The sequence below is a fragment of the Paramisgurnus dabryanus genome, chromosome 12 (genome assembly GCF_030506205.2).
Source record: "Paramisgurnus dabryanus chromosome 12, PD_genome_1.1, whole genome shotgun sequence".
In the NCBI taxonomy this organism is placed as follows: domain Eukaryota; kingdom Metazoa; phylum Chordata; class Actinopteri; order Cypriniformes; family Cobitidae; genus Paramisgurnus; species Paramisgurnus dabryanus.
Window position 1 is genome coordinate 27650339 of NC_133348.1, and position 13198 is coordinate 27663536.

The window sequence follows — 13198 nt, forward strand, 5'->3', positions numbered from 1 at the left end:
AGTGAGGCTAAAATGGGCAAATAATGACTTTTCTCCACACATTTATTGAGTAGTGTGGTGATAATAAACGTTAGCTCATGTATGTTAATACATAACTAAACATCAATACATAACTTAAAGAGCACTTATTGTCTAATCACGTTTTTACATTTCCTTTGGTGTTTAAGTGTGTATTAGTACATGTTAACGATATACAAAAGGAAAAAACCCAAAAGTAAACAATGACGCGAGTTATTGTCTCCAACACAAATCTCTTTTCTTGGACTACAACAAACACACGGATTGTAGGCAACAGTTTACTTCCTGGGATTGGTGATGTAGACAAGACCGACATTATCATTATTCAACATTATCTCACAAAGTTCTGATTCCTCCCGCTTGGACTCATAGCCTGTAAGTTTACTCCGGTTAGCAACCGAATCTTTCAAACATGGTAAGAGGTATTCAGGCCAATCACAAAGTACAGATTAGCTGGCCAATCAGGGACACAGAGCTTTTCAAATCAATGAGTTTTGTATAAAATCAGAGCGTTTGAGGACAGCAGGGATATCTGGAGCTACAAAAATGTACGGTATGCGAAAAATAATGTGTTTTTAACCATATACCACACAAACACATTTTATTATACCAAATATACAGAATAATGTTGTTTTTAGCAGTGAAATAGGTGCACTTTAACTACTAAAACATCAACATATCTGATGAAACAGAGCATGGAAGAAGTTATGTACTGTTTATATGTCATTATTTATAATAATTCTGTTATATTGAGCTAAAATCTAAAATGTGTGTCCATTTCTTTATCCTGTTTCCATGAGTATTATTTTCTAGTGGCTCTGCCAAATGGGGGATAGAGAGATTAGACAGATAAGGCATAATATGTCCCAGTAAGAAGATGAGGGGAAATAAGCTTTTATTGCTTCTCTCCAGCAAGCAGCTCAACCATTAAGTGCCAGACGTGCTTTTTGTTTTCCCAATATTCTAGTTTAGGTTTAGGAGTGAGAAACTGCTCTCAGACCAGCTCACAGGTTTTAAATCCATTCAGATACAGCCGTTACTTAAACCACTGGTTAGGACACCTATGTATGTTGTGATCTTATTAAACCTGTCTGAAATGTGGGATGATTAAACAATGGGAACACAGTTATATATACCTTCAGTGTTTGGCAAGTTACTTCCAAAGTGTTATACATTATAAATTACAAATTACTGTCATTTGAAAGTAATTAGTTACATTACATTATTACTGTCTCTGAACTGTAATGAGTTACACTACTTTTGTGTTACTTTTGCGTTACTTTCATCATAATAACAGAAGTATGAATAGTAGGCATTATAAAATGTTAAAATGTAGTTTATTGCTGCTTATAAATCTAGAAGTTATGTGTTGGCCCTCGAGCTTTGAATAGGCACAGTGAAGACTTATGGCAAAAGACAGTAACAATCACTGTCAGAATTATAAACATAGATAAATAATCTGGTAAAAGTCTGGTAAATTATGGTACACATACCCAACACAATAGAACTAGAGCCTACTATAATGCAACCTATAGCCTAATAACATGGCAAGACACGCAACCTCTTTTCATATCTATTCTTTAATTCACTTTTAATTCAGATTCACACATTAGCGTAGCCAGGATTCACAATGTGGGTGGGCCCAGAGAAAAGCAGGTGGGCCTAGCCGAAAATGCATCTGTTATCAAAATATACAAACAACTTACCAGCTTTAATATATCACTGTTTAATAAGATAAAAAAAGCCTGTATGGGCCCTATTTTAACAATCTAAGCGCAATGTGCAATAAACCTATAAGAGTCTCATCTCTCATCCCCTTTAAAAGCCAGTTGCGCTGGCGCCATCCCGATTCCCTATTTTGGCTGAATTTGTAAACTAAAAAAGCTAAGCGGAGGAAGAAGACCACCAGTTTAAGACTGAAAAAAATTGCGTTGTTTTTATTTGTAATGAAATTGTTACTTTTAATATTAAAAGCTTTATAAGTCGTTTTCTTTCAGTCATGGAAGTAAAAATAGCAGGCTTTTAATTGCTGTAAATGTATTGATAGCCCAGATGATCAGTGTAATCTCAAAAAATATTTTACAAATATGCAAGAATAGCAGGCTAAAGAGCCTGAGTTACTGTACCGTGGTGACTGTGATGCCTCTAAAGGCAACACAGAGGACCACCACTGACAGCCGCACCCCACTAAACGAAAACACGTCCAGAAGACGTCATTATAACGTCTTTGTCTACCGTTTAAAAGACGTCCACTGAGTAGCCAGAATGAAAGTTTTTGCAACGTCTTTTTTAGACGTCTTTTTTGTGTTGAAATTAGACGTCCTACTGACATACTTGTTGAATGTTTAAAAGATGTCCAGTGGGGAGCCAGAAGCAACGTTCATTTAATGTCTTTTTAGACGTCTTTTTTGTGTTGAAATTAGACGTCCTACTGACATGTTTGTTGAACGTTTAAAAGACGTCCAGTGGGGAGCCAGACACAACGTTCATTCAACGTATTTTTTAGACGTCTTTTTGTGTTGAAATTAGACATCCTACTGACATACTTGTTGAACATTTAAAAGACGTCTACTGGAAAGCCAGAGACAACGTTCATTCAGCGTCTTTTCTAGACATCTTGTATGTGTTGAAATTAGACGTCCTACTGACATGTTTGTTGAACGTTCAAAAGAAGTCCATGGAGTATCCAGAATGAAAGTTTTTGCAACGTCTTTTCTAGACGTCTTTTTTGTGTTGAAATTAGACGTCCTACTGACATGCTTGCTAAATGTTTAAAAGACATCTTTTAAAGGAAATCCAAGTGACATCCTTACAGGGTTTTTCGATGTCTTTGCAGACCTCTAAGAGACATTCATACAATTTTTAATTGTTTAATTTCAGACATCCCTCTTGACCTCCATTTAAACCAGGTGTACAATTTTACTTCTTAAGGCCACAGTTCAAAATGGTCTTATGACCAAATATGCTACACAATGGTTTGGACATCAACACTTTTTCAGGTACTGGATGTTGACCATGTGCACACCTACTGCTTTAAAATATTAAATACCCATCCCCTTGGCTGACATGTACCCATCCAAGAACTTTAGGTGGGCAGAGACATTTTGTAATATGGGTCACAGTATGTAAGAAGGATAAGGACGATGACAGGTAACACGAAACAGAACTTTATTTGACAGACTATGGGTAAATACCCATAACATAGACAAGAACCGACAATGAATAAAGACAATGGTAAGCATGTGTGTGTATAAAAAAAATTAAAGATGGTGGTTGAGGGGGTGCAAAGGATTATGGGTAATGTAGTCCGGTGAGTGAGGGCAGACGATTCCTGCAAACTTGCGCCGTGGAGAGCAATGAAGAGTAGGAGGAGGTTCTGGAGGCAGATGGATTGCCAGGAGGAGGAAGAAAGATGAGGTCCAGGATGGGGCCTTGAGCAAGGCGACACATGAGCATGAGAAGCCATTGAGGAGTGGAAGGAACCATCATGGAGGAGACCAGGGTGCCGACTGATGGACACAGAGCTGCAGACGGTGGCGGAAGAGCCTGAGATGTAACCAGACAGACACAGAGCCCGGCTGGAAACAAGGTGCTGGAGAGCCAAGGCTTTTATTGTGGCCAGCTTAAGTCACATGTGCTTAAGTCAAGGTGTTGATGTGCCACACCGGTGAGTTGGATTATCTTGTCAAAGGAGAAGTGCTCACTTACACAGATTTACACAGATTTCTGAACAATATTTATGAGAAATAGGCCTTTTGTGTACATAGAAAAAGTATATGTTTTTCTATACATGTCTTTGCAGAAAACTGAAACGAAAAAAGAAGGCAAAATACTTTGTTTCCTTTTAGCTTCCAGACAGACTATAGCAGTCAGAAATGTCATCTGCATTTGTCCAGAGAACCCACTGAGCAAAAACACGTCTAAAAGAAGTAATCATAATGTCTTTGTCTAACGTTTAAAAGATATTCTATGATGTTCCAAGGGGAGCTGGGAGGCAAAATTTGGACTTGACTGTAATAAGAGCCACACCTACAACAACAGGTAGTGGGAAGTACAACTGGTTCCAAAATCACAAGTAACTATTTTTTTTACAAGTAACTATTTTTAAGGGAAAGGATATGAATCTAAATATGTAGCCTCTATGCTAAAGCAGGCAGAAAAAATACAGTGGATGAGCAAAAAAAAGACCTTGGTGTTTGGTGTCATATTCATTTATAAACAACATAATGTATTTTAGGAAAAATTGTACCTAATGGAATAACCTTATTTTAATCACATGTTTCATGTGTCATGCTCTCATACTTTCATTGCTGTTAGTTTATGTCAGTCCTGAGGTTTGCTTGCCAACAGACAATGGACTAATATGGACACAAATGTAGAAATGATGAATAAATGCAAAAAATGCAAAAAAATAAATTTTTCAGCGGCTGTATATTACATAAATAAACATGTGCTAATTTCATGTGATTTTTTGTTTTTAAATAGCAGGTAGTTCTCCAGACTATTTGACAATAAATTCTTGATTTACAAAAAAAATTCCATATGAGTTCATATTGGTCTCTGGTCAGGTGTTCAGATATTTAATATTTTTGGCACAGTCATAGACATCTACTATCTTCATACAAGAAAGAATTGGCCTTGTAATTGTTTCAGGAAAACGTGTAGACATCATAGCTTAAATTCCATAACATGCCAATTATGTGATAACAATTTCACGTGTTTGCTCAGTGGGGAACCTTCAGGGCCTTCTACGCCTTCATAGAAGGCCTAAAAAAATTAATAAAAAGATTTTTTATAATAATAATACAAATAAATAATATAGTATTCAATAAAAATATGTTTTTACATTTTTACATTTCTATTTAATCCAATTTAATACAATACATGTAATATATTTTCTCTCATCTATGTTCTACCGTTAAGCTTACTGTCAGGTTCATGTCATGAAAACATCTAATCCAATCAGAATCGTCTGTCTCTATTAAGGCCCGGTTAGCTGGCTCATTCATTGGTTAGGACTTCATGAATCCAAGGGCAAATCGACCAATCACGCTTTGATTTCAAGTGGGCGGGTAAAAAACAAAACATTGTAAGCCTTCATGAAGTCCTAATCATGCAACAAACTGGATGCAAGCTGCCGTAAAAAACCAAAGACGAAGATCATAGACTGTTAATATTAATACAGTCTAATGGCCCGAATCTCTGCGGTGAGATGGGTTGAGGTAAATGGCGGAAAATGTGATTGACGTTGTGGCTAGCTTGATAGGGCTGAGGTAAAAACGAAATTACTTACTCATGAAGAGCACAGCCGGGAGAAGCGCGTGCAGAGGTCCAGAGGAGCGCTGTGCATATGACGCGAACACGGGAAAATTATGGGTTTAATTATACTTTTACTTCCTGACAGTTTCACTTGTTACGTGAGGATAGTATTGACTGACAGACGACGCCGAATTACATACAATATAATTTCCTAACTAAATCTGAGAGAATGCAAAAACATTCAAATATTTTTTTCCACCATATACCCGATGGGCAGGGCGGAGATACATTTTGGTAGCCCGACAAGAATTCGCAATAGCCCCTGGACCTCGGGGCTCGGACTAGCGATTTTGCGAGCCCTGGATATATTATAACAACAGTTATAAGCCACAAGGAGGTGCACTGAGAAAGCAGGGTGCTATACAAGGGCGTAGGTTTGATTCTGGCATTGGTGGGGACATAAATAAAATGGTTGCATTGCAAAAACTGTTTATCACCGTTTACTTGACATAAACAACAGACAACTCAGTATGCACTATGACATCTGACTCACAAGTCTTTGTAAAAAAAAAAAATCACATTGTAACATATATGAATCCATATTTACATTATAACATTGAAGAATATGCAATTAATATTTAATTCTTAATTTAATATTGCAAAAAAAAATCCAAGTGTTGAAGTAGGTATATCATGCTGTTTCCTGAACAACGTTTATTAACGTTTTTGTAGTTCACATTAAATCTTCTTTTCATTAACAGACAGTGTGAAAAAAATAGTTTAAGTTTAAAATGCAACCTTACATTAGGTCTACATCTGTGCAAGTAATGACCACAGTGCAGTAATTAAAGTATTCAGCAATCATGAAATGAATTCATGCTTTTACCATGTTGGGATTATTTTCTTTCATGGATTAGGGACCCCCTAAATAACCTTGCCACCCCATTTATAAAAGGTTGACACAAGTTTGCAACTCATCAGGTTAACATGGGATTGTCGTGTATTGGTGAAAACACTGTCCTGAATCATTATGTGACACAACTTGTTCCGTATTTTGTGCATGAAACAGTTACAGTGGGTATAATAATACTTTCTTCCTCACTTACCTGTAGCCCGAATAATCACGTGCGTCTTGTTGAGTGAATTTTGGCGCGTTGTACAAAGTGAAACCATCCTATCACACGTAGCGAGTAAAGACAAGCCCATCATAAAGTGATGTGAGTTAGAGAGGCGGGACTCAAGAAATGGTAATCCAATCATATTAGCATTGTGAGTTAGAGAGGAAGGACTAAAGAAATGCAGAGCCAATCATATTAGCGATGTGAGTTACGGAGGCGGGCATTGCAGAGAACGAAAGCTGTTAACCGTTTGTGTACCGCATAGAGCGTTATTTTTACAGAACGGGATTGCAAAAGATTTCCAATCTCATTTAAATGATTCCTGAAAAAAATATAATAAGTAAAAAATAGAAAACACAAGAATAAGACGGACATCAGTGGTTATATATAAATACAGATTAATTGTTTGGTCGAAATTATTGCTAGGGACAATTCAGTCTTCCCTGAACATTGGTAGGGACATGTCCCTAGCGTCCCACCCTAAATCTACGCCCATGGTGCTATATTTACCCTTATGAAAAAGATTAACAAGGTATCCTACAGCTAAATATATATTTCCAAAAAATAAAATAAAGAACATAATTTAAGCTTGTTAAATGCAAATTTACAGAGCCCCTGTCATTACAGAGCAGCAGAGTTTGTATTTGTGTTTATCAGTAAGATTAAAGTAATTTCAAACTTTAAAACTGCATTTAAAGGCAGACTACGCCCATTCTGTAATTTATCTTTGCATGCTCAGAATTTTTACACGTTCACTGTATGATTTAACGAAATACGAATAGCCTAGTAATATGGATGGAGAGGCATTTGCACTTCATTGCATATTTTGAAGGCCCAGCTGAAGTTAGTGATGTTACGTCTGACACCGAAGCTTCGATGCTTGCTTCGGACTCGAAAAGTCCTCGCAATGAACCACTGTTTCGGAGCTTGTATCGTTACGTCACTAGTCACGTGAAATACGACGTCTGAAGCAAACACACTGGTTCATTTCTCTAGTGAACCACACGACATGCTTTGACAGCCCAATCCGGCGTTGACAGGTTTGAAACTTGGCGGCTTTATTTTTCACGCAAGTGAAGCCAAACCATAGAAAAGCTTTCTAAACAATTTTGTGTACTCCAGCATCATCTGTTTCATGCGAGAGAATATTCTCCAAAGCTGGTGAATTTGTAAAAAAAAAAAATCGCCCACATCACCAAATGTATAGCCTAACGTTAGAATATATTATAAAATTATTAAAAATATAAACATGTATTATAATTAATATAAAATTATATTTCTGAATAAAAACCACAACATTTAATGAATACCCTCCTCCACATTATCCAAGCCCTGTCCAGTTGCCCTCTGCCACATTATAAATACATTTTTAAATGCATATATGTCCAGTTAGTAAGTTGTAGAGTGCTGTATCCTACAGCTAAATATTCACACACAAACACATCTCAGGCTCAATGTTTTATTGAGGGTTTGAAACATGAACACAATGTCAAAGCTCTGACAGCCAAAATGGGGCGGGTACATTAGCCTACTCGCATTGTCAGCTTTGTTGCATTACATTTACTTCACCAGCAGATGGTGGTGTGCATTTTCTGTTTGAATGAAGCTTCGAGTAATGAACCATTTTCGGCACAATTGTATCGGAAAGCAATAATGCTTCGAAACGCTTCATTTGGCCATCACTAGCTGAAGTACCCACGGTTCGCCACTATTGCTCATACATAAGTTCTTACATAATTTTTTTGTTAGTTCCTCATTATTGCCTTGATAATAGAAAATATGATCTAGGCATCATATGACAGATGCCAATGTGAGGTATTAGCTACAAAATGAACAGATCCTGCCATGAGCAATATAGGAGACATATCTTGTATGTATAGGGCTTATATGTGGATATTTATAAGCAATACATGAGACCAATATGGCCCGTATATGCACATATATGCACCTCAATTTTGCCTACATGTATATGCAGCATATACTGTATGTGCATATAAGCTGCAGGTTTCATATATGTGCATATATCCTCATATAGGTTCTTTCCATGTGGGTTTGCATGTCTAAAGACATCCATAAGGAGTCATAGTCTGACGTTTATACACTGAACCTTTTTGGTACGTTCACAGACATCCAAAAGGGATGCAAGAGTGACGTCCAGACACTGACCCTGTTTTGCACGTCCACAGACATCCATAAGGAGTCATAGTCTGACGTTCATAAACTGAACCTTTTTGGTACGTTCACAGACATTCAATAGGGGTGCAAGAGTGACGTCCAGACACTGACCCTGTTTTGCACGTCCACAGACATCCATAAGGAGTCATAGTCTGACGTTCATACACTGAACCTTTTTGGTACGTTCACAGACATCCAAAAGGGGTGCAAGAGTGACGTCCAGACACTGACCCTGTTTTGCACGGTGCAAGAGTGATGTCCAGACACTGACCCTGTTTTGCATGTCCACAGACACCCATAAGGGGTCATAGTCTGATGTTTATACACTTAACCTTTTTGGCACGTCCACAGACATTCAAGAGGGGTGCAAGAGTGACGTCCAGACACTGACCCTGTTTTGCACGTCCAGAGACATCCATAAGGAGTCATAGTCTGACGTTCATACACTGAACCTTTTTGGCACGTCCGCAGACAGCCAAAAGGGGTGCAAGAGTGACGTCCAGACACTGACCCTGTTTTGCATGTTCACAGACATCCATAAGGAGTCATAGTCTGACGTTCATACACTGAATGTTTTTGGTATGTTCACAGACATCCAAAAGGGGTGCAAGAGTGACGTCCAGACACTGACCCTGTTTTGCACGTCCACAGACATCCATAAGGAGTCATAGTCTGACGTTCATACACTGAACCTTTTTGGTACGTTCACAGACATCCAAAAGGGGTGCAAGAGTGACGTCCAGACACTGACCCTGTTTTGCACGTCCACAGACATCCAAAAGGAGTCATAGTCTGACGTTCATACACTGAACCTTTTTGGTACGTTTACAGACATCCAAGAGGGGTGCAAGAGTGACGTCCAGACACTGACCCTCTATTGCACGTCCAGCAGACGTTTAAAAGTGGGTCTGAACTAACGGACGTTATACAGACATGATCTGAATGTCTCCCAGACGTTCCATGTTTGGTGGGACTCTTGTCTCTCTCTGCTCTTTATTTATTAAAGGTTAGTAAAAAAGTATTAAATGAACTATTTTGATATATTACTTACTGTATTGTAATTGTGTAAAGGTAACTGTCAATGTCTTGGTTTGTTAATTAACAAATAGAACTTAAATAGTTCAGTCAGCTGTGCGACAGCTTTTGAATACATGTTCATTTATTTATGTATTTGTTTAAGAAGTCTTGTTTATGAAGTACATGAGTACTTATTGTTAAGTTAAAATACTGCATTATTTGCATGAATTTGAATTGTTATATGTTTTGAATGAATTAAAAAGACAACACAGAGGACCGCCACTGACAGCAGCACTTTTATCTTTCTCTGCTCTGTATTTATTAAAGAGGTTTAAACTGTTACAGTTATCCAAACATCCAGGACCTGTAACAGATTTTGGGGGCTCGTCCGGGATCAATGCAAACACCTTCAGCAGAAACAAGAAGTCCCACATAACAGACTTCTCTATTGAAGAACTCAAATTTGGTTGGTCTAAGGTTCACACCATGTAGCTGTAGTGCTTGGAGGATTCTTCTAAGTCTTTCAAGGTGGTCCTCAATAGTCTTTGGATAGCAGGGCTCGCAAAATCGTTAGCCCGACGTCCCGGGGCTATTGCTTGTGACGTCCAGACACTGACCCTGTTTTGCACGTCCAGAGACATCCATAAGGAGTCATAGTCTGACGTTCATACACTGAACCTTTTTGGCACGTCCGCAGACAGCCAAAAGGGGTGCAAGAGTGACGTCCAGACACTGACCCTGTTTTGCATGTTCACAGACATCCATAAGGAGTCATAGTCTGACGTTCATACACTGAATGTTTTTGGTATGTTCACAGACATCCAAAAGGGGTGCAAGAGTGACGTCCAGACACTGACCCTGTTTTGCACGTTCACAGACATCCATAAGGAGTCATAGTCTGACGTTCATACACTGAACCTTTTTGGTACGTTCACAGACATGCAAAAGGGGTGCAAGAGTGACGTCCAGACACTGACCCTGTTTTGCACGTCCACAGACATCCAAAAGGAGTCATAGTCTGACGTTCATACACTGAACCTTTTTGGTACGTTTACAGACATCCAAGAGGGGTGCAAGAGTGACGTCCAGACACTGACCCTCTATTGCACGTCCAGCAGACGTTTAAAAGTGGGTCTGAACTAACGGACGTTATACAGACATGATCTGAATGTCTCCCAGACGTTCCATGTTTGGTGGGACTCTTGTCTCTCTCTGCTCTTTATTTATTAAAGGTTAGTAAAAAAGTATTAAATGAACTATTTTGATATATTACTTACTGTATTGTAATTGTGTAAAGGTAACTGTCAATGTCTTGGTTTGTTAAATAACAAATAGAACTTAAATAGTTCAGTCAGCTGTGCGACAGCTTTTGAATACATGTTCATTTATTTATGTATTTGTTTAAGAAGTCTTGTTTATGAAGTACATGAGTACTTATTGTTAAGTTAAAATACTGCATTATTTGCATGAATTTGAATTGTTATATGTTTTGAATGAATTAAAAAGACAACACAGAGGACCGCCACTGACAGCAGCACTTTTATCTTTCTCTGCTCTGTATTTATTAAAGAGGTTTAAACTGTTACAGTTATCCAAACATCCAGGACCTGTAACAGATTTTGGGGGCTCGTCCGGGATCAATGCAAACACCTTCGGCAGAAACAAGAAGTCCCACATAACAGACTTCTCTATTGAAGAACTCAAATTTGGTTGGTCTAAGGTTCACACCATGTAGCTGTAGTGCTTGGAGGATTCTTCTAAGTCTTTCAAGGTGGTCCTCAATAGTCTTTGGATAGCAGGGCTCGCAAAATCGTTAGCCCGACGTCCCGGGGCTATTGCTTGTTCCAGTCGGGCTACCAGAATGTATTCCCCTGCCCGTCAGGCTATCTCACTGGATAGTGCTTGTTAATAGTTAGTGAACACATGAGGAACCGTCACCACAGGTAAATAAGCAAACACATACCCCACACACCACCACCGATCACCCAGAAGTCATGACAGGATTTATGGAGGTATTTCAGTTCTGCGGGGTCAAAAAGTACAGATCAGGATGAAGGAGGAACCGCTAAAGAGAAGCAGACTACAAAGCGGAAAAGTTCTGAAAAATCTGACTATAAGGGGAAAAGAAAACGCAGCTTTTTGGTTTCATGGACAAAAGAATTTCTGTGGCTAGAACATGACATAATAAATGACATAATGTTCTGCCGGGTGTGTCGTCAGTTTACCTTAATTTCTGACTCGTCAAGTGCTTTTGTTACTGGAACCAGTAATTTTAGGAAAGACCCCATTAAAACCCATGATAAATCCCTGAAACACAAAAAATGCATTGGTGCTCAGTCTGCAGTGTCTTTCCCAGAACAAACCCCAATGGCAAAAAACAAACAAAAAATAAACCAAGCACAACAACAAAACTTTTCAGAACAACATACTATGTTGCAAAAAGTGAATTACCATTGGCAAAATTTAGCAGTCTTTGCAAACTTCAAAAAGCAAATGGCGTAGACCTTGGCTCCACTTACCTTAATGACCATGCTTGCAGAGAATTTATTGGAGCAATAGCACATACTTCCAGAGACCGGATTGAAAAGGAAATTCAAGAAAGCAGGTTCTTATCGGTTCTTGCAGATGGTAGTTCAGACACTGGTATAATAGAACAGGAGTTGGTTCATGTCAGGTATGTAAGAAGTAATGGTGACATATTTACAAACATGATCTAATGTCAGCCAGTCAAGAGTGCAAATGCTGCAGGTGTTTTAGAAACTATTGATGAGGCACTGAACACCATGGGTATTAGCGAGGAGACATGGAAAAATAAAGTAGTGTGTGCAAATTTTGATGGAGCTGCAGTGATAATGGGTATGAAAACAGGAGTAGCTGGGAGACTGAAACAGAGGATACCCCACATTATAACAATCCACTGTGTGGCACACAAATTAGAGCTAGCCGTGTTGGATAGCATGAAGAGCTGTGAGTACCAAGTGAAATTTGAAGATACACTGAAAACCATCTTTAAGATGTACTACTATTCCCCAAAAAAGCGAAGAGAACTGACAGAATTAAGTGAACTGCTAAATGAGAAAGTGGCACATTTCAGTGGACTAAAGAGCACACGATGGCTTCCAAGCAGACTAAGATGTCTAAAGGCTGTTGAAAAAAATTACACTTCCACTGTTGTTCATATGGAGAATATGGCAGGAGGAAGTGAAATAAAGTCAGAGGATGCTGCCAAAGCAAAGGGGGTGGTGCAGGAGATGAAGACTGAGAAATTTGTTTGTTTCCTGCATTTCATGTTGGACTACAGCACCATCTTATCCAAGTGCAGTACTGATTTTCAGTATGACAACTTAAACATCACACGAACAATGGTGCAGAGATTCAGAAGATTATTGACAACACAGTCAAGTACATGGACAGCAGATTTAAAAATCTGTCTGAAAAGCCTCTCTCTTGTTTCAAAGTTTTTGACCCTTCCACCCTTTCCCACCCCAGAGAAGAGCTGGCATATTATGGGGATGAAGAGGTGAATTATCTTGTCACACATTTTGCCAGTTTGCTAAACGAGGAAGAAAAGAAGAAAATTCCACAAGAATAGATGGATCTAAAAATGTGGC